The sequence below is a fragment of the Lygodium microphyllum genome, chromosome 16 (assembly GCF_053477565.2).
Source record: "Lygodium microphyllum isolate KBCC chromosome 16, Lygodium_microphyllum_v1.1.10, whole genome shotgun sequence".
In the NCBI taxonomy this organism is placed as follows: domain Eukaryota; kingdom Viridiplantae; phylum Streptophyta; class Polypodiopsida; order Schizaeales; family Lygodiaceae; genus Lygodium; species Lygodium microphyllum.
Window position 1 is genome coordinate 74965819 of NC_141150.1, and position 8797 is coordinate 74974615.

The following is an 8797-nucleotide window of genomic DNA, read 5'->3' on the forward strand; positions in this document are numbered from 1 at the left end:
CACATAGGCTGATTTTAAATCATAATTATTTGTGCACAATAAATGGTTCACCATTGCATGAATCATAAACATGGTATCTATTCGTGGTATGCATAGCAATTGGTTGAAGTATAAATGACCCAAGCTAGAGAGAGTAAGGCACCCAAGCTGTAGGTCTAGACGGTGGGTCCAAGGGGACAAGTAAGTGAGGACTGGTACATTCTTGGAACGATATAATATTGGTACCAAGAGTGGAGTCTGTTTCATATGTGTAGGGTGTGTTAGTGATGCATCGAGGGGCCAATCCCCAAGGTGTAGAAGGGTCGTAGTGGGGCTACGGCAATAAGCCGAGGGGTGCCTCCTATATTGTTCTATGTGGTGAAACTAAAATGTGTAAGGTCTCCCTCTGAGGAGCCTGGGAAGGTTAAGGGATGGACTACAAAACACGATATAAACACAAAATGTATACAATGGCAGGGTAATGTGTCCTGTATATGCTCCTAGCCGCGAGGCCTATTTAAAGTTGAGAGAGAAAGAGATAGGAAAACTCCATTGTATTGAGCCTTCAGGCTCTCAAGGTCATTCCTTCATGTTCCACACTCTAAACCGAAAAAGCACACACAATTCAAAGATAAAGTGACCTAGTGTAAGTGTAGACTAGACAAACTAACTCTAGTTAGGTCACTAATTGACTACTAACCCAACTTATTTAATGTAGTCACATGTAGACAGCTGCACACTCTAGCTGTCATAGATCTCAGTCATAGATAAAGACACACTGACGGTGAGCTTGATTTCTAACACTCCCCCTCAAGCTCAAAACAAAACTCAAATCATCTGCATCACTCCAAGTAGCTGTCTAAAGTGAATGAACTTATCTTTACCAAGTGATTTGGTAAAAATGTCTGCCACCTGGTCTTCAGTCTTCACATGCTCCAAGTCAATCTGATCTGCTAGAACTATTTCCCTGATGAAATGGTAGTGAACCTCAATGTGTTTTGATCTTGCATGATAAACAGGATTGCTTGCTAACATAACACTGCTCAAATTGTCACAGTACAGCTTGACTTTGCTGTCCAAGTGTACTCCCAAGTCATTCAGCAACTTCTGTAACCACTTAGCTTCACAGGCCGCTAAGGCCGCACCACGATACTCTGCTTCTGTACTAGACAATGCAACTGTAGGCCACTTCTTACTCTGCCAAGTGATCATGCTACTACCCAATCCAAATGCATAGCCGCTGGTTGACCTCCTATCATACGTGCAACCAGCCCAATCAGCATCAGTGTAACCCATCAAGTCAAGGGGTTTCCCATATGCATAAAACAGCCCATGATCTGTGGTACTCTTTACATATCTCAGAATTCTCGTGACTACATCCAAGTGTGGTTTGCGAGGCCTCTGCATGAACTGACTGATCAGCCCCACAGCATAACTCAAGTCAGGTCTAATGATCGTTAGATAGATCAAGCTGCCTACCATCTGTCTGTACATAGTAACATTCTCAATCTCTGTCCCAACATCAATCTGCAACTTGACATTCTGCTCCAAAGGCGTATCCATAGGCTTGCAATCAACCATTCCATATTTCTGTAACATGCCATGAGCATACTGCTTCTGTAGCAGCCATATGCCTTGAGGTGTAGAGACAACCTCAATCCCCAAAAAATATTTCAGCTCTCCAAGGTCCTTGACCTTAAACTCAGCCTATAAACATGTCTTTATTTTAGCAATCCCATTTTCATCATCTCCTATAATAATTAAGTCATCAATATAGACAACTAGGAAAACATAGCCACTATCTGTCTTCTTCACAAACAGACTATGATCAGCATCACCCAGTCGGAAACCATGTTGCTGCAAATAACTGCTTATGCAAGCATTCCATGCTCTGGGTGCCTGTTTCAGCCCATATAGTGCCTTTTTCAGCCGACATACATGTGCTGGAAATTCTGGATGTACATAGCCTTCAGGCTGTTCCATGTAAACCTCTTCCTGTAATTCTCCATTGAGAAATGCATTCTTTACGTCCATCTGCCATAGTTTCCAGCCTCTAGCTACTGCCAAAGCAATCACAGTTCTAACTGTAGCCATCTTTGCTACAGGGCTGAAAGTCTCCTCATAATCAAGACCATATTGTTGCGCATACCTTTTTGCAACCGGCCTGGCCTTATATATTTCCAATGATCCATCTGATTTACATTTTACCTTATACACCCACTTGCACCAATAGGTGTTTTGCCCTCAGGCAACTGTACCAAATCCATGTACCATTTTCAGCCAAAGCTGAATATTCCTCATCCATAGCAGCACGCCAATTCTCATCTACACAACTGCCTCATCAAACTCACTTGGTTCTCTAAAACCTGTTACTTTCGTCATATAAGCATAATGACGGGCTGAATATCCAGTGTAAGTATATCTGTCAACAGGTCGTCAGACCCTCTCTAATCTCCTGAGCTGTGGCTCACTGTGAGCTTGCCTCTCATGAGGCGGCACATAACGGCTCTGCCTAGCACCTGGTGTCATAACAGACGAAATCCCCAATTCACTGTCTAAGCTGTCACTGCTAGATGAATCATAACCTGCAGTGAGTGGACCTATTACATCTTCAAAAACCTTTTCTTTTCCCTTATCTGTTCTCCCCCTCATTGACATATCTGTATCAGTGGATGCAGTAGTGCGACTTCGTAATCGTCCTGTCCAAGGACTCACTATAGATGATACATCACCTGTCTGACCACTCATGGAAGTACTCTCTGCAGGAGTATTTTCAGCATGACTCATACTGGGTGAGCCATCAGTAGGCACTGCAACAGGATTCCCATACCAGGATGCTAACTCATCAAATACCACATCTCTGCTTATGAGTGTCTCATGCGTAGAAGGTACATAACACTTATAAGCTTTCCGTTCCTGTGTATATTCTATAAACACACTTTTCACTGCCTTAGGATCCAATTTCTTCCTCTTCTCATCCGGTATATGCACATATGCAACGCCGCCAAATACTTTCAAGTGCGAAATATCAGGTTTATGACCATACAACCGTTCATATGGAGTGACATCATGAATCCCTGCTGTAGGGGTTCGATTCAGCACATAGACAGCAATCACCACTGCTTCAGCCCAATAACCATTTGGCAGACATTTTTCATTCAGCATAGCTCTAGCTCACTCCATCAAAACCCTATTTTTCCTCTCTGCAACATCGTTTTGCTGCGGTGTATAACTACATGTGAGCTGTCTTATGATCCCATATTTAGCAAGATACCTGTCAAAGTAATTTGAGACATATTCACCTCCTCCATCTGATCTCAAGCATGATATGTAACAACCCATTTATTTTCAGCATGTTTCTTGAAGTCTTTGAATGCATCAAACACATCATCCTTATGCTTCAAAATATAAAGCCAAGTGTACCTGCTGAAATCATCAATAAATGAGACATAATATCGTGCACCGCCAAAAGAAGCATTATGTGAAGGACCCCAGACATCAGAGTGCACCAACTGTAAAGGCCTAGTGCTGTTTTTTACATGTCTCATGAAAGGAAACTGTGTCTGCTTCCCAAACTGACATGTAGGGCATACATGACCAAAATCATTATACTTGAATTTAGGTAATCCAAGTACTACTTCCTTTTGCTACATAGATTTCAGCTTTTGTACATTGACATGTCCAATCCGCTTGTGCCAAATCTCTACATCCCGAATGGCACTCTCATCATGAGCTAACATGGCTGCCTTGAGTCCCGGAATGGTTGCATCCAATGTAAACATCCTGCCATCCCTTCTGCCCTTGGCAATTAACTTGCAGCCATTTTCATACTCCTCAATGAAACACCCATCTTTGTTGAACCTCACTTGCAAATTCTGTTCTGCCATTTGACCCACAGACAACAGATTCTTTGTTATGGTCGGTACATGTAATACATCATGCAGGCCTTTCTTCTTGCCATCAGGCATCATAAGAGGAACAATCCCTTTATGCTTTATGTCATGTTGGGTGTCATCCCTAGTACTTACATGACCATGTGTACCTGCAACCATCTCATCAAACCACTCTCCATGCGGTGTCATGTGGTTTGACGCTCCAGAGTCAATGTACCATCTGTCATCTCTATCATGTCTTGATGCATTTTTAGATACATGCTGCATGGCAAAGAGTCTATCAACTGGCTCATCATGAGCACCACTGGAAGATGCATAGTGCCCATGTTGTTTGCCCTTTGCCTTCATATCTCCTTGCTTCTTGTAACAATCCTTTGCAATATGCCCATATCGGCCACAATAATTGCAGTCTTTGTCCCTGTTGGACTGATCAGATGACTGCCATGAACCAGATCCACCACCTCTACCTCGGGGTGATCTCCCCCTACCTCTAAACCCACTAGATCCACACTGGCCTTGTGTATTTGCACCATGCCAATTACTCTGCTGCTGCTGCTGTCCATAAGCATTATGAGTGTCACCACGACCTCGAAATGAACCACGACCTCTAGATCCTCTACCACGCTGGCTAGAGTAACACAGTGTCTCTACTCTGAGATGCACTAGAACCTGTATTCAAACCAAGTTTGACTTCCTCATGCAGCAACAAAGCAACTAGCTCTTCCCAGCTAGGGGGCTCTTCTTTGAAAGAAATGGAAGTGTCAAAAGCTTTGTACTCTTTGCCTAAGCCATTCAAGGCAACAACAATCATATCATCTTCTGATACACTTGAGCCAATAGTAGCAAGTTGATCAGCTATAGTCTTAATCTCCATGGTATACACCTGGATGCTCTTGCCATTCCTAGACATGTTGTTGAACTGCTGTTTCAACTGGATCTTTCTTGCATGTGTCATGGTTCCATAATTTTTCATCAGTATGTCCCAAGCATCCTTCGGAGTCTCACATCCAGTGATTTGAATTACCATAGCATCAGATATACATAAAGAAAACCAATGCAGCACCTTGCATGCTCTTTCATTCCATAGCCTGTAAGCTCTTTTCTGTTCATTTGTTGGATTTTGTGCAGGCAACTCAGGAGTAGCCTCATCTCCTGTACATAGATCCCAATAACCTCTGCCAACCAGAAAGTTTTTCATTCTGAATTTCCATAATGCAAAGTTCTTGTTATCCAACTTCTCTCCAACTATCTGAGTGATATTGTCAGTCCCATGTGCATTAGTCATGATGCAATAGACTGTCTATCAAGTGCCTGACTCCCTGCAGACCAATAAGTATGACTGACCAAGTTCAGTCTGTAACAGTTTATGACAGTTTTCTACACTAAATTGCAAAAAAAAACAGGGTATTTCAGCAAACTGACACCCCAAAACAACCCACAAACAAGTGGTCTCAACTGTAGATATAACTGTCAATACATAAGCTATGTGTTTGCTTCAGCTTAAGCTTCTGTAACCTCACTGCCAGTGTACATACATGTAGTCTAAAAACTATAAACTGTGAGTAACCAGCAGTAATTTCAAGTCCAAACTGAGTGGTAATCATGTCATACATGTTTCAAAACCTCCCAGATAGCTGCTAGTACATTTGGTAGTCAAGACATGAGCATAGAGGCACAGAATAGTGCATAACCAGCACATATGAGTGTCAACAAATTTAGTTGCAGGTTGCAGTCAACCAAAATTCAGCATAACAAGCTCCAAGCAGCTCCAAAATGTCTTCCAATCATATCATACATTTACTTTGTAGTGGCAAGTTCAATACATGAGCATCTGAGTAGGCATAGACAACCTGTCTTCAATGACCAATGCCATAAACTTCATGAACTGCTTGTAATTAACCAAGACAGTGTGACTGTATTTACTTCAGCTTCAGAATTCAGTTTTCAATTATACTCATTGCTTGCTTCAATCCTCCATACATTCAGCATGTATAGGTCAGTTCATATAGATGATGGAACCCCCAAGATGACCTATATTGCCTCAATAATACACAATGCTTGTCATTGACTGTGTATGACAGTTTTCAGCCACTAACATACTCCAGATCTGAGTGATTTTAGTGAGAAACTTCAGCTCAAATGCATTACATCCGGTACATATGGCTTCTTGACATACATCTTGGCTCCAGTGATGCTTCTGGGTATGTATGAGTGCTTCAAGCTCATGTCAGACAAGTATATATGCTTTGTAGTGGCTGTATACAGTAGGCCACTGTTTATGACAGACCTGTAATCTCTATTTTCAGCTCATAAGTGAGCTCTCACACAAGCATTCACACTTTGTACTCTTCAAGTACTTCCCACTAGTCCCTGTCAAGCATTTAGCCACTCCATATCACTAGTATGTGATGTTTTCAGCCCATTGAGAAGTCTGCAGAACCAGGCGCAGTTTGTGTAGATCTGTCCTCTGCTCTAGCAGCTCGATTTGATGAGGTTGATGCTGATGGAGCACACACTAGTGCTTAATACCCCCTTCACAAGGCTCTAAACAAGGCACAACCTGCAGCTTGACCCATAGAGTAGGCAATCACTCAATGCATACCTTCCAGTTTACAATGGCATTCAGCCTGTTTGACAAAATGACACAAGTCTTCAACTGCAGATCATCTTCACTCCCTCCTGCTCCAAGAGGTCCACCAAGTAAGGCTCTGATACCATGTTTAAAGTTGAGAGAGAAAGAGACAGGGAAACTCCATTGTATTGAGCCTTCAGGCTCTCAAGGTCATTCCTTCATGTTCCACACTCTAAACTGAAAAAGCACACACAATTCAAAGATAAAGTGACCTAGTGTAAGTGTAGACTAGACATACTAACTCTAGTCAGGTCACTAACTAAGTACTAACCCGACTTATTTAATGTAGTCACATGTAGATAGCTGCACACTCTAGCTAACATAGATGTCGGTCATAGATAAAGACACATTGACGGTGAGCTTGATTTCTAACAAGGCCGTGGGGTTGTCTTGTGCATGTTAGAGGTCCGGCTAGTGCTATAGCCATTGTCGACCCATTTTAGGTCCCATCACTCGTGCTTCTCACGAGTCATGGCGCCGATGACAAATGAAGAGGGATGAGAGAGAGAGAGAGAGAGAGAGAGAGAGAGAGAGAGAGAGAGAGAGAGAGAGAGAGAGAGAGAGAGAGAGAGAGAGAGAGAGAGAGTGTGTGTGTGTGTGTGTGTGTGTGTGTGTGAGAGAGAGAGAAAGAGAGAGAGATGCTTGAGTCTTGACTCTTGAAAATTGAAAGTTGAGAGAGAGGGAGAGGGCCGAGGGTTGGGGTAAAGTTGAAAGAGCAAGAGTGAGAGAGAGGGGATGGGAGATGAGAATGGGAAATGCTTTGATAGGGTGCAAGATAGAGAGGATGGGAGATGAGATTCAAGAATGGTAAATGCTTTGATTGGGTGTAGGAAAGAGGGGATGGGAGATGAGAATGACAAATCACAAATCAATTCAAGATCCAAGGGAGGAAGAGGAGAATGGAAAATGCTTGCTGAATTGGTGTGGGAGGATGGAGGAGGGGAGCACATTTTGTAGATGAGAGAAGGATCAAATGGTCAAAGAGGGGTCAACAGTCAAAGAGGGTTGCTAGCTAGATGGAATCCAAGGAGGGCTATGGGGAGGTGCATAGCTAGAAAAGTGGGTGATATGAGGTAACCAAGGCTTTCCATCCCCCCAAAAGTGCCACACAAGCAGAATGTGCCAGATTAAAGCACAAGTGGAACACATGAGGATGCGCAAAGGTGGTGACCAAGATCAGCCTATTTTTTGTACAGATTTGTATGATACCGTACAGTAGTGATCATACGGTACGATCATTACTATACAACGTATGGAGACAACTATGGGAATCCCATACCACAACCCCACACTGCCCCAGTGTACAAATGTGTCAGCCAACAAGCCAAGAGTCCAAGAGTGGTGATCACACAATGAATGTGCATAATAAAGCCTTGAGTCCTATAACTAGTTGATTGATGCTACTTTTACCAATGCCATTAGTGCCCATCTTGATGTCTAGGGACATAACATGTAGCCTTTGAAGAATAGGTAGAGGATGTAATAGGTTAGGTCCTTTCTATTGTCATGCTTAACTTTTTAACAAACCATGCATGTGTGCATAAATGTATCTAGAACTAGCCTCAAAGATAGTCTTTAAATGAAAGTTTCCAATACTTTAATTATAGCATCTATGCTTGAATGCCCTGCATATGGCAGTGCACAACTTTCAATTATAACCTCTAGCCTTGTTTGCTTTGTTATGCATAGGTGACCATGCATCAAAAGAAACCCATATCTAGAAGTAAAGTGCTCATTTCATTGACTTCAAACAACTTGTCATAGGCTCTTAAAGAATCCTCATTTTGAGTATATATTGCCTTTATCTCATCCAATTTTTGGTGCTACGCAAGAGATGGTACTAAAACTTGAGATTACCTAAATACAACATTTGGTAGGACACTTTTCTTACCCTCCACATGCACTATCTCAAAGTTAAACATAGATAATAAATTTTCCCAATGCATATTCTTTTCAGACAATTTAAAGAAAGTAATGCAAAGTTTGATGGTTTATTTGTGCCACAAAGCCAACCTCTAGCAAGAAGTATTTCCACATAGGAAGAGCATGTGCAACATCCAACAACTTTCTCATAAACTTGCATGTTTCTTTCAGCACTATGTAAAATTTTTCTTTCATAAGCCACAACTCATCCATCTTGCATGAGGACTACACCAATACTTTTCCCACATGCATCGCACTAAACTAGAAAAGGCTTTGTAAGATTCAGAAGGATTTGGATTTGATTTGAGCTTTTTCTTAAGCTTATTGAATGCCCACTTAAATGGCATTCCCTTATTTTGGAAACATGAGT